The sequence below is a fragment of the Oculina patagonica genome, unplaced genomic scaffold (assembly GCF_052425735.1).
Source record: "Oculina patagonica isolate OP01 unplaced genomic scaffold, crgOcupat unplaced8, whole genome shotgun sequence".
NCBI lineage: Eukaryota > Metazoa > Cnidaria > Anthozoa > Scleractinia > Oculinidae > Oculina > Oculina patagonica.
In genome coordinates, this window is record NW_027558690.1 from 58,848 (window position 1) to 81,617 (window position 22,770).

General features: G+C 39.9%; 1 protein-coding gene and 1 pseudogene across 1 annotated transcript in view; both read right to left on the reverse strand.

Annotated features, from left to right (window-relative positions):
• Nucleotides 1-22,770, reverse strand: part of LOC144641270 (uncharacterized) — a 157,509-nt gene that overhangs the window by 53,212 nt on the left and 81,527 nt on the right. The gene's annotated exons all lie outside the window — the stretch shown is intronic.
• On the reverse strand, nucleotides 8,497-9,498 carry LOC144641269 (somatostatin receptor type 4-like; annotated as a pseudogene).

The following is a 22,770-nucleotide window of genomic DNA, read 5'->3' on the forward strand; positions in this document are numbered from 1 at the left end:
TTGAATCTTCTTGATCTTTTGTTGAAGCTCCAATCTCACATGTAGCTGCAGTAGCAAGAGGGTATTTTCTCGTCTCTTTTTCTTCTGGTACTGGACCAGCAGGCAGCTGAATGGCAAAAGTTCCTATAAAGAGTATGCAAATGAAACGAAAGTAATTTGAATGCGTTACAACATGGATGGTCAGCGAAATCACAAAATGTTTACAGGAAACGAAGGACGGTACGAATGAATCTGCCTTCAGTTACGATACTCCTATTTTGTTTTCCGCAAATTAGACGTAAAAATCTTAGACTCTCAAGTATCCGATAAAAACTAACGGATCTATATTACTATCTGTGGTGAGCTGTCAACGATAAATTTCTTTTTGGCGGTTAGTGATATGTAAGGACCAAAGATATCTGTTCTCAAGCGGACGCAGTTGCTCCGCATGCTACTTTAGAAACGGCTTGATTGGTTCATGACGGTAGCCCCAAATGATCTGATTGGTGTGAAAGACGGCTTCCTCGCTGACGTGCTTACTCACTACATAGCCAATCGCGTTTTTTTTAAGAAAAATGAAACCAAAATCCGAGACAGAGAAAATTAGAAGTTGTTTCATATGGGGATGTAAAAATCATCGAGAGGATTTTCTAATGCTTTGGATGTGCCTTCTTTTTGAAATTGTTTACTACGATTTTGAAAGACCATATAATCCTCTGACTGTTATGTAAAACTTATGACAAAGTTTTATAATATAACTAAGCTAGCGAATTACACATAAAAAACTTGTCTTTTACAGTAACGTTATTAATGACCGATTGGTCATCAGTGCTTTAATCTAAGAGATCAGGTCCTTAGTCACAGATATTGTGGTAACATAGCAACAACTTGAAAAGTTTATTTTTAATACAAAAGTCTCTACCTTGCTATCAATTTGGACAAGTGTCTCTTAATTACCTGTCGGCTCTATGAGTTCCTCTAAGTCGTGTTCTCTCAATTCCACGGCTCCTCTTAGCTCAACCTGTCCATCATCAGCACTTGCTTCAACTGAAAAAAATCAAATGTTTGGTTTAATTTGGAGCTAAGTAACGTGAATTCTGAGGACAACAGACAACTACCGGGAAGCTAACTGCACTCATGGCTTTGTATTCGGCTTTTCAAATGTTTTTCTTAAAGATGAGAAGGATTATTAGTAATGCTGATTTAAAACAATCCACTCATTCCTCTGCCCTCTCTGCACTTTCTGTAGACGAAAAGCGGGATTAGATTTCCGGAGAACAAAAAGACAACAAATCGAAACATAGGTTATTGCGTAAACATGAGGGGTAGGCTAGGGCCGCTGGCCGGGAGTACGTTATTAAAATTAACAACGTTGGGTGTTTACCATTTACAAAAAAATTCGGAAAATTTCCGTTGGGAAGAGTGCGTTCTATTTAGACGGGTCTCATTCGTTCACAGGCTCCTCTCTGTTTTGTTTCTGTTGCTCTCTCGAATCGTCCGCGAAAGATGTTTATACTCAAGTGCCGTGATGAATGAAATCATAAAGTTTATAGTTGACGAGAAAAATCTGATAAATTCAAAAGATTATGGGGAAATCAGTATCATTGCAGCGGCTGCAACTTTCATGAGACGCTACCTGTGCCACAATAGTAACTCTATTTTGAATGTTCTTTGTCAGCATATTCGATCGATGAATTTAATATACTTGCTTTGCCCAAAGAAAGTTTGGCTTCAGGTTACCTACCATTTATCGTGATGCAGTATATTTTGTAGAACTGATGCAAATACTTGAGTAGAGCACTCGTTTAGACCCTGAACCTCAACCATGAAGAACTTACATAAGACTGACCCGCCATTTTAGTTGAGGAGCCGTGAGACCCGGCTGTGAAAAAGGCTTGGGACTAATGAGAAAGACGAGAAATCTGTAAATGGAACACGAATTTCCATTGGAAAATTTCCACCGGGAAAACGGGGCTACCTTTTCAGGTTGTCCGTTTATTTCGGGAATTTTCCAGTGGAACGAACCGAAAAGTCGTGTATTTCCGGATTTTTTTTTGTAAATGGTAAACACCCAACGTACCTGAAAATTCCATTAAAGACGATTTGCATGCCAAGTAGTCCTCCTCCAAAATAGTTGTTGTTAGCGTTATGGTCTCCATATCAAGTTCGTCCTTAACTTTCTCTGTAATGAGGAACTCTTCAGCTACTGCGTTTAGGTGACCAGAGCAATAATCTTTCCAGAGCTCTTCAAGAATCTCAGAAGTAAGGCACTTCACAGTAATTTTTAAACTACTCCTCACGATACCAACATTCACTAGGTTAAGATGTCCTACTAGATACGCGTAAAGGTCTGTTAGTCCTTCAAGTGAAGAAAGATCAAACTTTCTCTTTGCCTCGTCAACCTTCTCTCCCATATACCTGTTCACCTTTTTGCTTGCTTGTTGAGGATCTTGTTCTTGTGAGTTTCTGCTAATAGCACTAGCACACCTAATCTTGAAAGACAAATTACCTAAAACAACAGCAAAAAATAATTAGCTTATTGTTTTCTTGCAAGATAGGGGTCCATTCCTTTTTATGGGGTGGTGTGGGGGCTTGGGCTTGTGAGATTTAGAGAGGGGTCGAGGCAATTGCCAGAAAATATAGCTTAAATAAAGAAGAGCAACAGATAAAATATAAAAATACATTTTTACAACATAATAAGAATCAACTACCTGCAAAGAGAGTTTAAGAAACAGAATAATAAGAAAACATATGGAGCAATTGTTAAGTCAGACAACATTTAGTTAAACTGGCCTGGAATATCATTTAATATAATTTAGACAAAAACGTTGACATAAAATCCTCAGCTGTTATACGTACCTCGTTCAGGATTTGGTTTTGACCTTTTCCGTTTCAGACCACTTCTAACTCTACTTGATTCTTCTTGATCTTTGCTTGAAGCTCCAATCTCACATGTAGCTGCAGTAGCAAGAGGGTTTTTTCTCGTCTCCTTTTCCTCTGGTACTGGACCAGCTGGCAGCTGAATGGCACAGGTTCCTATAAAGATATGTAATGATGACTAATTAAAATGAAATGAATCAGGGGGATCCAATCGATTCCAATGGATATGCTTGGGGGCAAATTAAAAGGGGCTGTGTTATGGATGTTAACAGCTGATATTTGAACAGCCAAAATATTTATTTGTGTCGTAGGAAACCTAAAAACAACGGCCCATTTTTAATTTATTAGCAATAATAAGACAACACTATACAAAAGGTATAAATATATATTAAGAATTTCTTGAACAACCTCATGGTTCTCTCTCTGCTCCTCTTTTGATTTTCGCAATGATTCTTTTCTTAATTCTCATTCTCATCGTTTGCAACATTTGAAACTCTAAAAGGGGCTAGGGAGAAGGGCGTGATAATTCGCTTCTTACCATTACAAACTTCTGGGAGAAGAGATCGAGGCACTGTGAGAGATATAAGTGTCCTGCCCAAAAACAGTTGCACAACACACTTGGATCTTGCAAGTGCTCGAACACAGACTGCGTAATGCGAAGTTCAGCACATCAATTATTAGTTTAACAATGTGGAAAATACCCGAGGGAACATGGATGCCTGATGGAAAATTTGAATTAAATCCCTAAAGGAGACTCATCTGGGAAATATTGGCTCATTAGTTTTCTTGAACCCTAAAAGACAAAATTTTTGTGCCTGCAGGTTGGTCTAGACTGCAAACAGTGAACATTTTTATTTCTTCATGTGCTAAAAATAATGGCATTATGTCCTGACTCCTGAACACCCAAAGTAAGACCTTAATTTAAACCTTAGTGTGAGACAATGAGTCCACTTCATCAGTCCCTTTCATATGGAAGTCCCCTCTCCAGAGCAAATAATTACCATGAACGAAACAAAACTGCTCTGCCAAGTCTTGGCGCTGCACAAGTTTATGTTGTAATGCACCCAGTAAGGCCTGGTATGTCGCAGCAGAACCTTTTTCTTGTTTCCAATGTTTTAACATGTGATATCCCCTTTCAGACAGTTGGTCGTGAGCTTCATGTATTTCTTGTAGCTTTGCATCATTGATGTCTAGCAGCCGACGCCCAAGTTTTTTCCAATCTCCTGCAATTTTTTGACCCAACTCTTCTAATTCTTCACCTGTGGGTGTGCCTTGTTTCACTACAAGGAGAAAAAATTATATTATACAGTTAAGGTTCACAATACTTCAGGGCTTCCTGTCTTTGGTATATTATTTCGATTACCACATACATTTTAACCCTAGAAAGTCTAAATACTATAACATTTTGACGTTCCAAGGCTGACAACTTTAAAATTACTCAGTGATTGTTACTTTTCAGTTGTTTACTAATATTAATACCCCTAATAGCTTCCCTGCTAAAAGGGACCTTCCCTTTTCAACGATCAAAGATTAAAAATATGAAAACATTGTCATATGCTATCTTAAAAAGGTATGTCTTAAATTAACTTAGATTTCAAAATAGTAACAGTCGAACTCAATCGTATGTCAAAAGGCAATGCGTAATTTTACTTGTGCACTAATATCACAATAATAATTTTAAAGTAGAGGATGAGAGACCTGACATACCTAGGTGAGGCAGCATTTGAAATTAGCTGTTTAACATTCTCCACCCCGGGTTAGCCTGTGTACAGCCGTCCCGCTCCCCTAAAAAAAAACGGGGAGGGAACGTCTGTGTTTTGGCGATGTTAGTCGTGTTCCAGTATCCTGCTGTTATCGATTTAAATTTCACATAAACTATTATATCGGATATAATCCGGATGACCAATTTGAATCATGCAGTTCCAAATATTAAACACAATAAACACAGGAGATAAAACATCATCAAGCTCAAGAAACAAAGCGCTAGATCAATAAAATGCAAGAAGCATAACGTTTACAGCACAAAATCTAATAACATTGTAATAACCAACCTTCTTTGTTCTCCAAGTAAATTAGCTACAATAGTTTTCGGCAAAGCCTGCGCAGACACTGTCATTCGTACAATACTGTACATTGTGCAACAGTATTAGTTAACGGCAGGGCCCGGAATCACAATTAGTAAATCCAAGAAGTCATTCGCCTTCACGGATAAATTTCAAAGCTTGTCCTTCCAAGCCAAACATTTTAAATCGAAATGAGCCAAAACAAACCGCACTAACGTGAGATGTGGCAAATTTTAGAGGTTTTAAACTTCAGCGCAGAGATTTTCGAGACCACAGTCTTCACCAAACTACGGCTCTTTCCAACTTGTCCTGGTTTAAGTAATACTGCATATCATTCATTAATTATAATGTGCCCTTCAGAAATAAGTGAGAAGCAAAAGACTGTAAGAAATAGTTTGGAACGCCAAAAACGATCGCCTGCATAAATTAAAGGCAATTACAGTATGAATAGTTTTTGTGTAAGGGCCAATCAGATCATTTTCCACACATTCCAGGAAAACCTACCCCGCCGCGGAACACGATTAAGGTAGCCAAAACACAGACGTTCCCTCCCTGATTTTTGGCTGTACACCATGCCATAGAAAATATGCTGACTAATTTCACTGGGGCAAAAGATCACAGTGCACGATGGGAAGGTTGAGTTGAATACCGTCGAATATACAATGGCTTTTTGTATTCTGATTGGCTGAATTCTTTATAGCATGGTATAGAGGGAATTAATGCACCTATCAATGTTAGCTGCTGGCGGGGGGGGGGGGGGGGATTGTGGTCGAGCATAGGCAAGGGATTTGGCAGTAATTATTTTCCTCGAAGTGGGGACTTATGACCATGCATTTTTTACAACATTTTATTGAAGTTTAGTGACTCTTTTGAACTTTCACTAATGCTCTGGGGTTGGGCATTTGAACAGAAAATCTCAGCTACGTTCAGATGCCTCCCCCTCCTGCAGCTTAACATTGATAGGTGCATAATTGAGGCCCTGCTGGGGTAAATTCAGACAGGCCACATGGCCTAAAAAGAAGCAAAAGAAGTCATAGAAATTATGAAATCACGACAAAAGACAACTTTTCTTGCCAAAATTTCAACAGCAATACTAAGGCGATGTAAAGTATGATTAAACAGTGAGGGATTTAAAATTCTGACAGGCGATACAGGACCGTTCACCACCACCCCACCCCCGTAGGATCTCATAACTGTTGTCAAATCGCTCACTCACCTATTCCCACGTCAGTTTTCTGTGAGGAGCAGGCATGAGAAATGTCTTCCATCTACAAAGTTCAAAACTCCAACTGCAATCGCTTCGTCGTCAACGGAAGTCAAGACAGTCTTTCTATTGAAATTTGATGTTATTTCTGCATCGTTCAGGATAAACTGTCCATCTGTGTGTCAACTTGAAAGGTTGCTCCTGAAATAACTCAACGACTCCGGCGACGGGAACGTTCGGTGGATATGTTAAGTTCTTCTCCTCTCACAGCTGGTAGACAACAGTTGATTCTTCTGAATTGAGAGGTTTTATGCCTCAAAAATTAATAGATTTTGAACTAAGCCGGAAGCTCGATGAAACATTGACTGAACAGCATGAAACAGCCCTAAACTTCTCAGCAAAAACTCTTATAAACGGGTCTCTAGATGATAAACATTAACTTTGAGAGATTTTCTCCAGTCGCTGGGACGGCTTTGTCACTAATCGTCACTAGTTACAGCACAAATTTCGCTCCCCACAGATATAATTCTTCGACGCTGGCAGTTCTGGCGACGAACGCTTTGTCGTGCCTGCAATATGATCGCGGAAATTGATCGCGGGACAATGGGAGTTGCCGCAAACCGTATGATTGGCTTGTCACGCAGTATATATGTAACACACGTGCTTCTAAATACGCTTTCCGTGACTGATTTACATGTAAGTGCCCCCACTCAGTCGAAATAAGCCTCACCCGGTAATAATTAATCCAAATATGCTGGTGAATTATTTTATAGCACTGTTGGCTTTTATTCCCTTGTTGAATCAAAAGTGATCAGTTCTATTTATTGGCGTGTTATATCAACTTTTCGTTGACTTTATAAATTTCTACCTTACAATTAGCGACCACGTCTTGATGTGAGTTAATATATAAATTTACGCAAGTAAAATTAATAAAATAGAGAACACGTACATACCGCTAGGCTGGAAAAATTTTGAGGCAGGGAGGGGGCTGGGAGGGGACTCCCTCTAGTGGCCCACACTAGAGGGAGTCCCATACTTCAATTGTACACCTTTGAAGTATGGAAAATTACGGGACTTTATAGGGAAAAATGTTTCACGTTTTAAGAGGAAAACATGGGTGGAAAGCTCACTTTTGGCCCGTCCAGTGCTAAGCCGATTTTGACCCAGAAATTGGAATCACCCGGCTCCCAAATCAAACGCCAAAGAAACTAAAAGGGTGATCCTTTTTCTCTTGTCAATCAATCGAGAATCCATTCAAAATACAAGTTAAAATCAGCTCTTTGAAGCGATCCGTTTACCGATTTTACTTGGATTTTGAATCTCGATTTATTAACACGAGAAGAAGGATCACCCTTTTAGTTTCTCTGGGGATAAATTTTGATCACTATTATTGCAAGGGAAACGAAATTTAGTTCGAGTTAGCAGGGAATTTCGAATTATCTGAGTTAGAGTTAACCGAGTATTTAAAATGACTGAAAATTGGGGTCAAATCCAAGGGAAATGGGACCTGGTTCGAGTTACGGAGGGGTTCGAGTAATCCGAGTTGGAGTGATTTTAGAATGTTTATAGCATGCAACTATTCTAGAGTGCAGTTTTAGAACGTAATAATTGATTTTGGTATATACTAAAACAATGGATAGCGTTTCTGGCGCGCGCTGATTGGCTACTCAAACTCCGGATATCCTTTGCTATTCACCTCCGAGCAACGCTGGCGAGAAAATTGTAATCTTTGACGGGAATAAACTAATCGAGTCAAAAATCATCCTTTTTGGCTATATTATGTCACTTTAAACAACTATTCACCTCAGTGTCGGTGGCTAGTGGTAAATATTTACCACTAGCCAGCTCCACTTCGATAAAGAGTTGTTAATTAGAACGAGGCAAAGAGGCTTAAACAGCAAAATGTTGACTTTGGAACGTACATAGTTGTTGTAAACAAAAGGTCTGTTTTATAGTGTTATTTAAGAGTTCTTTCAATAAGTGTCCTTTGCATTATGTTGATACTACAGCATTCCTCCCCTTGGCAGCATTAAGGTATACTAGTTTTACTCATAGGCAAGTAATGCGTGCAGAGAGCTAGAATAGTTATAATTATAGGAATGCAAGGCATGCAGAGTTGGAATAATGTTTTTAACCACCACTAAGAGAAAACCACCTGTTACAAGGCAATAAATGATTTCCTTCCATCTACAGGGCAAGGCTGATTCTTTTCACAAGCAGTTCTTCGTAACACCGTATAATAGACCAACCCAACTACTTGTGCTTTGTCGACTGCTTATTAGACAATGTATTTACTCATTTGACAGTGAGAACAGCCTGTCTGTCTGTCTATGACTTCTCAGTAAAATTATTCATATGTGGAGTCAGTGATTGTCCAGTAGAATTCAGACACCAAATGAAATTGAAACAGGTTCAATAGTAGCTTGTGTCCTCTTCGTTTCCGTCAGTGAATATCTGTTTGCAGCAAAAGACCTTGTAACATTTGGCCGTCTATTTCTTTTAAAACATCGAATAGGAGCAACTTGAAACTTCTTGTCGAAATCTGGGACAGCGAAATGAGTAAATCACAGGATTTGCTGCTGAACCGGCCATTGCAAGTAAGGTAGAAAATAACTCGAACTTCCGGGAATTTTCGTTTTTCACAAATTGTGTTACGATAAGCCTTCCGAATGTAGGAGTCCATGTAACTATGAATATTACAGTAACAATAATAAAAAGTTTTGTCAATTTGCGTCGCGACTGTAAAAGAGCAAGATTTGTCGCTCTGTTGGCTTCCGTGTTGAGCCACACGTGATAAATAACCCGCGAATAACAGAAAATCATCACAGCACTCGGTAAAATAAGACCAAATGTGAAGACAACAAATATGTAAATTGTGCTAAGAGTTTCAAGCCAAACAGGCTCCCCATCTGTTACGTTCATCATAGCGTTTTCCTTGGCGTATGCTCTACGTAGAGCGGCGATAGGATATCCCAGCGCGCTCAAAACGCCAGCGAGGATCCATATTGCGAGAAGAACTTTGCACATTAGCGATTTTACCGCTCTTGTCAAGTGCACAAAAGGGCTTCAGAATCGCAAAATACCTCTCAACCGCCAGAGCAACTAACATGAAAATGGAAGCCAAAGCATGGAAAATGAATTCAGCGAACGAATAAGCAGACTGAACAGACTAGTTTGAGAGTAGGAAAATGTCGACGAAAGTAAGAACGGCGAACGCCAAATCCGACGGAGCGAGGTTGGCGAGAAGGTATGTGTTAGCATTGTGCAATTTCTTGTTTTTCTTTATAACCATAATGACGAGAACGTTGCCATAACATTGCAAATGAGAATTGCAATGGAAACACCAGTTATGACTGAAACAAAGAAATCCATTTTCAAGCAGAAGAATTTTTGCGCTACCCTGGGAGACCGTCTGCTTTGCCAACAACGAATTAACAAGGGCGTGCTAAAGAACTGAAGCTCGCAAACTCTCCCACTTCTTATGGCAGAAAATGAAAGGTGGTGAACTATATGTACTGATCATTACGTGTAAAACTTAACAGTTTTATTTATTAAGGTAAGAGTTATTGTATTAGCGAGAGGTACCCTGGTTAAGCTGAGTAAACCTACATAGTGCGTCACTTAAATGATAACCTTTTATTTCAGTTTTGATTGGTTTACTAATATCAACATGCTTTCCATGTAAATAGGCCGGTGACCAAAGCACACAGATAGAACTAACGAACGTCAAGGACATTGCATTTTAACAAAAGGATCTATTTTTATGAGGATGGGTTATTGAAACCAGTCACGTAGTTATTTTTACATAGAAAGACTGGGAAAGAGTACTGTTGAGTTGAGAATAGGCCATCCCCTTTTTTTTCTCTGTTTAGCGTCGTCCGACCGACCCAGATTTTCGCGTTTTCAAAAAAAAAAAAAATTATACAGAAGGTATAGAAGGCAATGACACATTATTTTAAATAATGTTTCATCCTTTTTACGCTGTTTTTGTTTGAGTTTAACCACGACGTCGATTTTTCCTTCCTCCATTGCCGCCATGTTGACTTTGTAACTATGTCTTCTTGTTTCCAGGCTCCACGGACATTATGCTGAGGTACCGGGCCTCCTAGTTCCAGACTCCTTATCCACTTTTTTTTTTGAATTTTTTTTTTTAATTCCGACCGACCGACCCAAAATCAGAAAACACATACGACGATAAACGAAAAAAAAAAGGGGATGGCCATATATTGATAAAATAAATGTGAACTGATAAAATTTGGACGGCTTTTACCAAATGCTAAAGAAGATGAAAAATAAAATACTGAGCTTACGCCACTGATTTGTAATTATTTAAATTGAACTCTATTGAAAACTTGCCACCAAAATTTATATATTAAAATATGTGACAAGAAAACTGAAGTTAATTTTTTTGTTCAACGCCGAGGAGAGGTTGCGAACAAACGACTTTCAAAGAAGTAGAAATTCAACGGAGAGAAAGTTAAAAAACGTCTTTTATAATGTTCAACATAATGTTCGCTAAGAGGTAAAATGTTTAAAAGAAGTTAAAAGGCCATAATATATACAATTAAAAACCGAACGTTTTCGACTAAAAAGTCATCATCAGGGTTAATGTGTTCACCGCGTAGTTTCGTATTTAAATGTTAAGTCACTCCCATGGGGAACAGATTGATTGGATGAGCTAGCAGCTTTTTGTTTAGCTCTGGCTTTCTTAAAGCGATAAACAAAGCCTCCAGGATTTTGTGTTTTCGCCAATTGTGTTGCCTGGTGATTATCTTCCATGTGAATTATATTATGTGATTATCTTCCATTTAAATACGAAACTGCGCGGCAAACACATTAACCATGATGATGACTTTTTAGTCGAAAACGTTCGGTTTTTATTTGTATATATTATAGCCTTTTAACTTTTTTAAAATCGTCTTTTATAATGACAAGTTACATGCAAAAAGATTTTTCTTTAATTGTAAGCTTCTAGACATTTACAGTAGTCAGCTTTACAGTAGTCTGGTAAAATTAACTGATGTTTGAGTCGGAGTGTGTCTATTTTTCTAAAAAATTGACAATTTCCACTACAAATGGTTTTGTTCTGATGGTCATGGTTAATAATGAAATTGGCATGAAATTAGTCTTTCTGAAGAAATATAGCATGATGAAATCATGGCATGAAATTAGCAAAAATAAAGTGGTTCCCAAGTAATCAAATGTTTCTTTAGCCAGCAGTCACAACCTTACAAGAAGTAGCTGAACAGCAAGATATTAACACGGTCATATGGTCTATCCTTCAGTTCTAGTCTTCGCTATTTTTTCCTGCTCAACTGACAAAGATGAAAAGTTTTAATTATATCTCCCTTTATAGTTAGTAAGTGATTACTCTGGCCAATTACAAAGGGCAGATAATCCAGTGAACCAATCAAATCGTGAAGTAAATTCATGTAGCCGGCGCGAAACGCGGGAAAACTTGAGGAGTGCAAGTAACGATTGTTTTTTCTTCTGATTGCTAAATAGCAGTCAACCAGTAACCAATCACTAAGGGTAGTAATGCAAAACCAAAGCAAACGAGAATTACTTTCGTCACTCAAGCGAAAATCGTTCTAAAACGACAATGCCTCATCTTGGGCAGTTTGTTGTGGATTGTAACGACCTGATATATCTGTTGGATAGCTAGACCATGTGCTCCTCCCCAGTCCCCTAGGTTATAACACAACATCTCCCTCCCCCGACAGGAGGAGATCAGAGAACGTACAACATCTCCCTCCCTCTTTAGGAGATAATAAAAAAGGAACGCAAACATGTAGAAAAGGCACATTGTCAGATTGTGAGCTTCAGGTACTTTCTGTTGCGGATGAGCACCGAACCACGGTCAGTTTCGACAGCAAAGGTACGGTTTGGTCTAATTTCAATAACAGTCCCAAGAAGGGACCAGTCAGTGTCATTGCGAGAGCGAATTGCGACACGGGATCCTAGTTCTAGAGGAGGTAGTACTTTGGTATGTTTATCATAGTAGAGTTTCTCCTTACTCTTGGCATGTAGGATTTTCTTCCTTGTGGTGGGAGTTAGAAATTCTTCCTTAGGGTTTGGGACTCGAGGAAGAAAGTCATGCAGTGCTCTGCCAAATAACAACTCAGCTGGACTCTTCCCACAGGCAAGTGGAGTGTTGCGGATTGCTAACATACCTTTCCAAAATTCATCATGATTCATTGATCCACACTTCTTGAGTAGCTTTTTGACATTTTTTACGGCTGCCTCAGCTTTACCATTTGACTGCGCATGTGTAGGTGATGACACAGTGTGTTGGAAACCCCACTCTTGTGAGAAATCTTCAAAGGCCTTACACGTGAACTGAGAGCCACCGTCAGAGACTACTTCCACAGGTGTTCCAAAGCGCGAAAAAGTCTTCTTCAGTTCCTTGATCACTAATGGCGCCTTACTGTTCTTCTTTAGATCATGCACTTCAGTGAAAAAGGAGAAATAGTCGGTGGTAATGAGGTACTCATTTCCATCGAGGCTAAATAGGTCAACACCTAGCTTCTCCCAAGGTCTTGTTGGTATTGGTGGCTGCTCCAGTGGTTCTTTAGAATTTACTGGAAGATGTGTCAGACACTGGTGGCATCGTTTCACCATGTCTTCGATTTCGCGATCTATGCCAGGCCAATAGATGGAAGCACGGGCACGGCGGCGAGTTTTATCAACACCTTGATGCCCTTCATGCAGAACCAAAAGCATCTTCTTTTGTAGAGAGGATGGAATAACAGTTCGTCCATTCATTACAAGAATAGATCTGCCAGTGGTTGGTGCAACGAGGTAAAGGTTGTGACGGATAGGCCAGAAAGGTTTTGCAACTGTTGCTACTTCTTCTAGTGATTTAGGCCATCCACAATTGATGTACTCTGTAACTTGAGAAATCTGAGGGTCTGTCTGCTGAGCTTGAAAAACTTCATGAAGTTGTAGGTCTTCAGTTGACTTATCAGCAAATTGGATCTTTACAGCTGCTTCAGCATGAATGTTACATAGCTCATCATCGAGTGATGGCTCATCCACTGGGAAACGAGAAAGAGCGTCTGCAGCCAAATGATCCTTGCCTTTCACCCATTCTGCAGTGAACGAATATGGCAGCATCTTCATCATAAGTCGCTGGAGTCTGGGATTCTCGACATCTGCAATTCCCTTAGAATTCAGTATTGGGATGAGAGGCTGATGGTCAGTAAGAAGGGTGAAGTGTGGTAAACCCTGAACAAACATGTTGCATTTCTTCATTGCCCAGCAGGCAGCAAGAGCCTCAAGTTCTATCATAGCATAGCGGCTTTCTGCAGGAGTCAAGAAGCGTGAACCTGCTTGTATTGGTTTCCAGACATCATCTACCAATTGTAGGAGGACGAAACCCAGTCCCTTGAGACGAGATGCATCAGTAGCAAGAATAGTTGGTTGGTTAACAGCGAAGTATGTTAGCACAGGAGTGGAACTCAGGCGAGATTTCGCTTCCAGGAAGGCATGTTCATGTTCAGGCAACCATTGGAACACTGTATCCTTTGCAAGAAGAGGGCGGAAGGGTGCCATAATTGCAGTGAGTTCCTTGGAGAAATTGCCAAGCTGGTTTACTAACCCAAACCATGAGCGGAGATCGGTGAGGTTTTGTGGGCGAGGAAAATCCCTGATAGATTTTAGTAGGTCAGGACTGGTCTGGATGCCAGTTTTCGTCAGACGAAATCCACCAAACTCGACTTCTGTAACGGCAAGCTGCGACTTTGTTTGTTTGAGCGTGACACCATGCTGACGACAGTGATCAAGGAAGGCACAGGTGCGCATCTTCAGAATAGACAGACTTGGTGCATAGATCAGAATGTCATCAACGATTTTGCGAACTCCTTCCAGGCCAGCAACGACCTTGTCCATGCGGCGGTTGTACCATTCAGAGATGCTGTTAATTCCAAATGCAGCTCGATTACACACAAATCGACCAAATGGTGTAATAAAGCAGGTGAGAGGACGTGATTCAGCATGAAGTGGAACTTGCCAGTAACCATGGCGAGCATCAAACTTGCAGAAGTATGCAAGCTCCTCTTGAGGAATGCTGGTTACAGCTTCAAAAGGAGAGTTACTGAGATGATATTCACGCTGAATAAATTTATTCAAGCGAGTGAAATCAATGCAAATTCTGAGTTCATCAGTGCCCTTCTTCGGGGCTATTACGATTGGGTGACACCATGGGCTGGGTTCTTCGCATGGTGAGATTACTCCAAGTTGCTCCATCTCCTGAAGTTGTTTCTTCAGTTGCTCCAAGTAAGGGATTGGAACTTTTCTTGCCTTTAACTGAGCATAGGGTGTAGCATTGGGCTTGAGATTGATCTTAAATGGTTCACCTGACATGGCAGGAAGAAAAGTCTCATCAAAGATGTCTTCATAATCGTGTAAGAGGGATGAAAAATCAGAGTCTTCTGAACTCTCGGCGATGGTTGGCTCTGAAGAGGTTCCAATCACATTTACTTGTACGTCATCTGCTGCATGGTGCATCCAGTTCAAGTGAGACAACAGGTCATCATCTGGAGGCGGAGGTAGAGACTCAAAATTGTTGGCGTCAGAGTGTAGTTGGTCCTGTAATGTGCTGCCAGGTAAAGACTGGGCAGGGTCTGCCTGCAGTGTTTTTACAGTTGAAGAAGAGGGGTTGACTTTTTCTTCCAAAGTAGACAATGGCCACTGGTCATCTATGACACCAAGAGCTCGACAAGCAGGAGTGCCAAGGACAACTCCATCCTCACCGTGGATAATGTGGAACCATTGGCTAGCTGAGAGAATTGGGTCTTCTGGGGGCCAGGAAATCTTCAGAAGTACGCGTGCTTCAACTTTAAGGTTGTGACCACCAGCAGCTTTAACGGAACCACACTCTAGGTTATAGTTCCATTCAGGAGTTTCAAAACGAGTGATCCAGTCATAACCAACACAGTTTATATTGGCACCAGGATCAACCATACACTGCTGAATCCAGTTGTGATTGCCAATAACAAAGTCAGCATAGCAGTGAGTTCCAACACTAGGAATAGCAGAAAGGTTGATAGTTTTAACAGATGCAGTGTGGCTTATTTGAGACTTTCCATCAGCTGAAATCAATTGAAGAGAAGGATTTCCAGAGGAGCCAGGCTGTGCTGCATGAGCATCTGATTTCCTATCCTCGCTGGGTCGCTTTGGACCAGTCTTAGAATTATTGGGACACATGAGGGATTTGGCCCAGTGGCCTTTGGTGTTGCAGGCTTTGCAAATAGAATCTTTTGCAGGGCATAATTCCTTTCGGAATACATGGAACCTCATACAGAATTTGCATTTCCTAGGGCTGTCTTCTGACATGTCAGAAGGAGGTGCATTGCTGTTGTCAGAGTTATTGCTTGATTTGCCTTTTCTGTAGGCAGAAGCACCAGTTTTGTTTATTTGAGAAGAAAATTGGTTTGCTTGAAATGAAGTGGCTTCATCAACTTGAACATGTTGAACAGCTTTCTCGAGGGTTAGATCTTTAATACACAGAAGACTCTTACGAACCTCATTGGACCTTATGCCAGCCACTAATCTTGCAAGAAGAACACGCTCTTTACATGACATTCTAGTTTCAGTCTTGCAACAATCTTCATACTGGCATTTATTCAACAGGGACTGTAAATCAATGTAAAACTCTTCAAAAGACTCATTTGTCCCTTGGGACCTGTTGTGAAACTCGTATTCATGAACAAAGATACTTGTACTTCCACATACCTGGGTTTGGAAAGACTCAATGATAGCATTGACATCTTGTAGCCCTAAGATGTTCATTCTTTTAACGGTGTCATCGCTCAGGACGTTTGTAAATAGAGCTTGTTGGGTTTCTCTAGGAAGATCGGAGAAAGCTGTAATTGTCACTGCAGAGTTCCATCGCTGCTTCCAAATTTGGAATCCGTCTGGAGTAGAGGTTGCAATATCCAGCTTCGGCACTCGTGCAATTTCAGAAGAAATAAATTGAAGGTTTGGTCCAGATGTTGTTGTTGGACTCGCACTGGCCCCCTCGGAGGGTTTTGGAATTGGCTTGGGTGGCATTTCCTTTATAGTTGAGACAAACGTCGCCCCTAGAGCGAAGAAATGAAGCTTCTAACGTCTATGATCGATAGCGATCGGCGAGCAGATTGAAAAATGGCCGCACAACTCGATGTCGACTACGCCATGTTGGATAGCTAGACCATGTGCTCCTCCCCAGTCCCCTAGGTTATAACACAACAATATCTGCAACTTTTGAAAAGATTAAGACCACTACCCCTAAAAGTAAAGGATAACAAAGATAAAACCGCAAGTCTGAGACACAATAACAAAATTCCATCTGATTGTATGATGCGCCTACCGTGAGGCTTGCTTTCTGTTTGATATCGTTAAAAAATAACAATAAAAAAATGAATTACCTTTATTAAGACACGGTGAGGATTAAAGCTCTAAGCTCGTGGGACCGTGTATTCCCGATCGAATTGGAATTTGGAAGTGTTGATTTTTGTGGAGGGAGGAAAATCGGAGAACCCGAAGAAAAACCCTCGGAGCAAGGACGAGAACCAACAACAAACTCAACCCACATATGATGCCGGGTCCGGGAATCGAACCCAGGCCACATTGGTGGGAGGCGAGCGCTCTCACCACTGCGCCATCCCTGCTCCCCTCGTTACAGTATATGTACAGAGTCTGGTAATACTAAAATCTTGTGACACCATTAGGTATAGGGTGGAGCTATTTTGCCGTAAGTATAGGACGCAAGTAGTCTTTATTTTCTCGCTAAGCTTCCCTAAACTTATAAAGACGTCAAGCTGTTTTTATTTTCTGCCTAAGCTGTCTTAACTTTGATAAAGGTATATACTGCAAGCCCAAGTGGTTTATAGCTCCCGGCGATTAACTTTATTTTCTGTAGCACGAAGCGGCTAGTAGCATTGCTACTCCCCCTGGATGGGATGCTAGTCTATCGCAGGTTACTAGTCCCGTATTCTGTCAGGCTATCCCGAAAATTCGCTGGTGCCTATTATCACACAAGGGTGGAGAGAGGCACTGTTTCCTGTCCGTCCTGTCAGAGAGCATGACAGAGTGACGCGGCCAGGGCTGAAACCCAGGCGGGCCGAATCAAAGTCTAGCACAAGAACCATTAGGCCACCGCGCCTTCTCCGTGAAAATTGTGTACCCGAGTAAAAATGTGAACTGCACTGCCCTAGGTCATAGACGTGGCTACTTTATTTTCTCTCAATTAAAATGTTCTTTATAGAAAATAGCTAGAAATTGTGATTTTATTGCAGCTGAATATATAGACCGAATTTTCAGAAATGCACAGTGTTAGCTTCTTTTCATTGATGAGGATGGCTGTACCACTCTTTCCAGTAAGCCGCGCACCCTCTTCTCAATAAATCCACATCGACATCACGTACTATGTTCGACGTTTTTGTATCACGTGAGTTGGTTCAAGTGGTAAAAAGCGTTCGTCTGCTAACGAACTTTAGCACATGTAATGTCAGCTTTGCAAGAAAAGGTTTAACCAAGAAGGATCGATTACAACCCGTTTTGATAGCATTGATGACAAATTCGTGCAAATCACATTGAATGACCTGGAAAACCATGCAAATCTGTGTGATGTCGACCGGAAATTAAAGCTTGACCATTTGTCGTCAGTTATGCAACAGCCCGGAGTACCATGTCTACCGAATCACGTGGTGTAATCACGTGATCATGTGGTACATCCAAGCGTACCATCGTATGAATTTTCACTTACAGCGAAGGGGATGAAAAAAAAATCTTGGATGTCTGAGGTCTAAAAATGTTAGGGTTGTAGCCAGGCATGTTAAAAATTTTGTAGAAAACGAACTAAAAAGTTGACACTGGCTAAAAATATTGTTTTTGGACGTTTCGGCCACTACTGTTGCCTTCTTCAGCAAGATAAAAATGCAAATGTTCAACGGCGTCCTGTTAAAATATGTAACCGCATACAACAGGACGCCGTTGAACATTTGCATTTTTATCTTGCTGAAGAAGGCAACAGTAGTGACCGAAACGTCCAAAAACAATATTTTTAGCCAGTGTCAACTTTTTAGTTCGTTTTCTACAAAAAGTCTTAGGTCTACTTCCTTCCCAACAAGATAACCTTCATTTTATTGAAAAAGACTTTATTTGACAACTGTTACAACTATTTAACGAGGAGAAATACATTGTTGTTATTTAAAACAGTGCGTTCAGATCCTTTAATTAACAGATAAAAAAAGCCTTAACCTAACTTTTGTCTGCTACGCAAGTGCTGACTGACTGACTGAATATTAAGTGTAAAGTACTAAAATATTGTTGTAAAATGCTCAAATTGGTAAAAATGCTAACATACACCTAATTGCAATAAGTTTGTCATAGAAAAAAGGAAAAAGGAAAAAGTCAAATGGGAATTAATTAGGCACCTGCATGAAATTATTTGTACAAATGGCCTCAAAATGCCTCAAAATACGAATAAATCAACTTATCTTGTTATGGCATAAAAAAGTGGACTCAAAGTTTGCAGACAAAAACTCGTGAGTTTTCTGTAAATCCTATCAGTTATGAAATTACGCTAATTAATTCCTATTTGCCTTTTTTCTATTTTCTTTTTCTCTGACAACGTTACTGCAATTAGGTGTATATAATAGAAGATAAAATACAAGATAAGAACTCGAAAATGATGACACGACAAAAACTTACCATAAAGAACTGCATAAACTGCAGCTCTATCTCCATTTAATTGTTTTTCCAAATTAGTGTTCTCGTCTTTGATTCTCGTGTCCGTCTAAATGCTTTATAAACTCTACAACATAGTAAAGCTTATAAGAATGCGTCCCCTCTCCCCACACACGCACCCACACAGAAATCTACGTCTTGTATTTTTTTGAATCGCAAAAAAATTCAATCCTTTTGCGCGGCGTGTATATCTTAAATACAACAAAATAAAGTAAAGGAGAGAAAATTCAATATCTTTGTTTTTCTTTTCTTTTTTTTCTTGAATTCGTAACTTATGTCCAGAATTGAACGCAAGTATTGTTTAATGAGTACTTCATGTTTGACTGTGTTATTTGACGTTTCCATATTACTTCATATTTGACAGAATTTGACGTATTTTGGTGAACTTTTATTAATGAGGACACTTTGTGATGCCTGTCATGAGGAACGTGCATCTCATTAGCGCTCAATCCTGGACATATCTGGAATTCGTGCGTAATCAGTCCAACAAAGTAGGCTACTACTAAAGCAATATAATGAGAAATAAAATCTCAGATACTGAGTCCTTCTTGTCTTAGAAAGACCAACAGCACGACATACAGGACAATTGAGAAGGTTAATTAGCGAGGTTGTGGCAACTTTTATATTAAATTTGTCGCATTACTCGCGCAACAGTTTAACGCCTGCTGTTATCGTTCACACAGTATCTTTCTATTTTGCTAATAAAACAATAGAGTGTTTCTGTCGAGGAACTATAGGCTGAAAGTTACCCCGCGGAAATTTGCTGTTCTTAAAACAAATATTATCAATAATAGCCAACTATCAATACGCTAGTTTTAAGAACATCGAATTTCCAAGGGGCAACTATCAGACCGATAGTTCCGAGACAGAAACACTCTATTGTCTTAATTGTTCACCACTAAATTTTCTTCCGCGCGCACATACAAAAACGAGCATCGTGAATTATTTTTACTTTTCAGGATAAAAAACTCAATTGAAAGCCGAAATTTAACAAACGGAACAAAACCAGACAAGAAACCCACTAAATGCAGTGAATTTGGTTGGGATTTTTTGTCTGCAGGCACGCTTGTTTACAAAAAAAGTCACGGGCGGGCACTATCGATCCGGATCGGACAATTTACCAAAGCCTAACGAACACTATCTCATCAGGTGATCAATTTAAACCAATCAGAATAGGAGAGAATTAAGTGGTGAACTATAATGAAAAATAGAAACGCCATACACATGCTACCTTTTTAGTAAGAACGTTACGCCCGAGAATCGCAGAAAATTTGTGTTATAAACGCGGTTTAAGTACAGTCGAAGCTCTCGTAAGCGGACACCCTCGGGACGCGAAAAAATGTCCGTAACTGGAGCTGGTCGCTTACGAGAATAGTTCTCGTAAGCGGCCACTAGAGGTGTAGGGGATGGATGGCCGCTTACCCGAGCTTGCCCAGCCAAGAATAACCGAAGTGTATGACGACAAAAAAACAATCACTGAAATATGGTACTGTAATTACTGTAAAATAATAATAAAATAATAATAATAATAATAATAAATAATATTTTAAGAGGAGGCCTTCAATCACCTAGGGGGTGGTTTTCAGGAGGGTCCTCTGAGAAAGTAAATGTTAAACCTTAAAATACATTAAAATCTAAAATACAATTAAAAGACAAAACCTATGTGGTATGCTAACTAAGATTAAAAACTAGGACAAGAATTAAAATACTACTAACTAAGGTTAAAAATGGGAAATAAAAAAGTATTAAAATCTAAAAGGAAGTACAAATGTCACAGATTTAAAATATAAAATAACTACCTACTGTCCTAAAAAAAACTAATTACAAATAGTTATCAATTAACATTATATAACGTTGTGCAACTAAAAATATTTGTTCATCGTCTAAAAATGTTTATCCAGTAAGAACCTTGTAAGGTTTTTCTTAAAAATCGCGCATGGCATTGGCTTTCTTAAAATTACTGGGAGAGACATCCGGTCATTTGTAAAGCGGAAGTAGGATACTCTCTCTCCGCTTTCCGTTTTAGGTTTAGGCAGTCTAGGTAGGTATCCATGTCTAGTGTTGTAGCCATGTAAACTTCTTATGTCGATTTAAAACTTTCAAAATGTTGCGGAATGTCTCCTTTGATTACATTTTGTACGGCTGTACATCGTTGAGAAAGACGTCTTCCAGCCAGAGGGAGCCAATTCAGAGACTTCAGAGCTTCTGAAGAAGACATTTTGCCTAATTTAATTTTCTTCACAAATTTGTTCTGAAAACTTTGCAATTTTTCCATTTCTGATTTTATACCGGGTTGATCTCCGCATACTGTGTCGGCATAGTCTAGGTGTGACAGCACTAGCCCATTGTAGAAGGCTATGTGAGTTCTATTTTCTAACATATGAAATATGCGATTAAACAGAGAAAGGCGATGACCTAGTTGTGACGAACGGCGATGTGAAGTTGAGTAATAAAAACAAGATACAGAGGTTAAAACAAGGATTTTCTTTGGGATGTCCGCCTACGGGAGCTAAAAACAAAGAAAAAGTCTAAGTCGTAATCTCTGAGAGTGTCCGCGGCCGCTTACGGGAATGTCCGCTTACGAGAATGTAAAAATACAGAGTTTGTATGGGAGTTAAAATGGGGTTTCAAACAAGGCCGCCGTAAGTAGAGCTGTCCGCTTACGAGAGTGTCCGTTAAGAGAGCTTCGACTGTATTCTACATTATTATCCAGGTAGAGTACAAATAACACCCGAGACCGGAAAAAATATCGCACGGTATTTGTATTGTTAGTCATCAGTTTAACAGGTTGTGATACGCAACGCAAAGCTTCAAAATGCTTTAAAATAAGGTTAATAAAAAACGCTTGTTCTATTTTAGCTGCAAGCAATCAGCGTTAATCCTAGTACCACATTTGCTAAGTTCTTGCAATTTTTTTAATACCGCTGAATTGTTTAAGTTACGTTTTTAACTTAATTATAATGTAGATCTTCGATAGACCAGCAATGGCTTCCAATTATTATTCAAGGATTTTCAAAGTTTTTTTAGGAAGACCAGCCGAAAGTTTATTAAGATGGACGTCTAAAGCACATTCCAAATGTCTGGTTCAGGTTAATCCATCCGAACACCCAAGTTGGTGCAATTACGCAGAATAATAATAAACCCTTTATTTAACCACGATCTGTATTAAAGCAAATACATGCTTGAGGGGTCGTGTGTGACTAACTACCTACCTAATATCAACAAGCTTGTTCAGACTAATGTATTGAGCATGAACATTTTCCTGAAGTTCTCTTGGCTTGTTTCACATTACCCAAGTCACGTTGACCAACACCCAACTTGGTGTACGTTTGCGCAACATCATCCTCCTCAGGTTCAAGCTCAGGTTCAAGTTTTTTCTGCCTAATGTCTAGAAGTTGAGGTTTCTTGGCCTGCCGCAGGTCATCTAAGTCATGCTGTACAGCAACTATGTTATCGTTAGTACCTGCAACATCAACATGGTCAGGTCCAAGCTTTTTCTGCTTAATGCCAAAAGCACGTCGTTGAGGCTTCTTGCCCTGCCGCAGGTCACCCAAGTCACGCTGTACAGCAGCTAAGTTATCTTTTGTACGTGCAACATCAACATGGTAGGGTCCAAGCTTTCTCAGTCTTATGTCTAGAGCACAATCGAAATGCTCCTTGGCCTGCTGCAGGTCACCCAAGTCACGCTGCACAGTTCCTAAGTTATTGTACGCACGTGCAACATCAACATGATCGGGTCCAAGCTTTTTCAGCCGAATGTCTAAAGCACGTTCGTAATTCTCTTTGGCCTGCTGCAGGTCACCTAAGGCACTCTGCACATTGCCTAGGTTATAGTACGTTCGTGCAACATCAACATGTTCTGGTCCAAGCGTTTTGAGCTGTATGTCTAAAGCACGTTCGTTATTCTCCTTG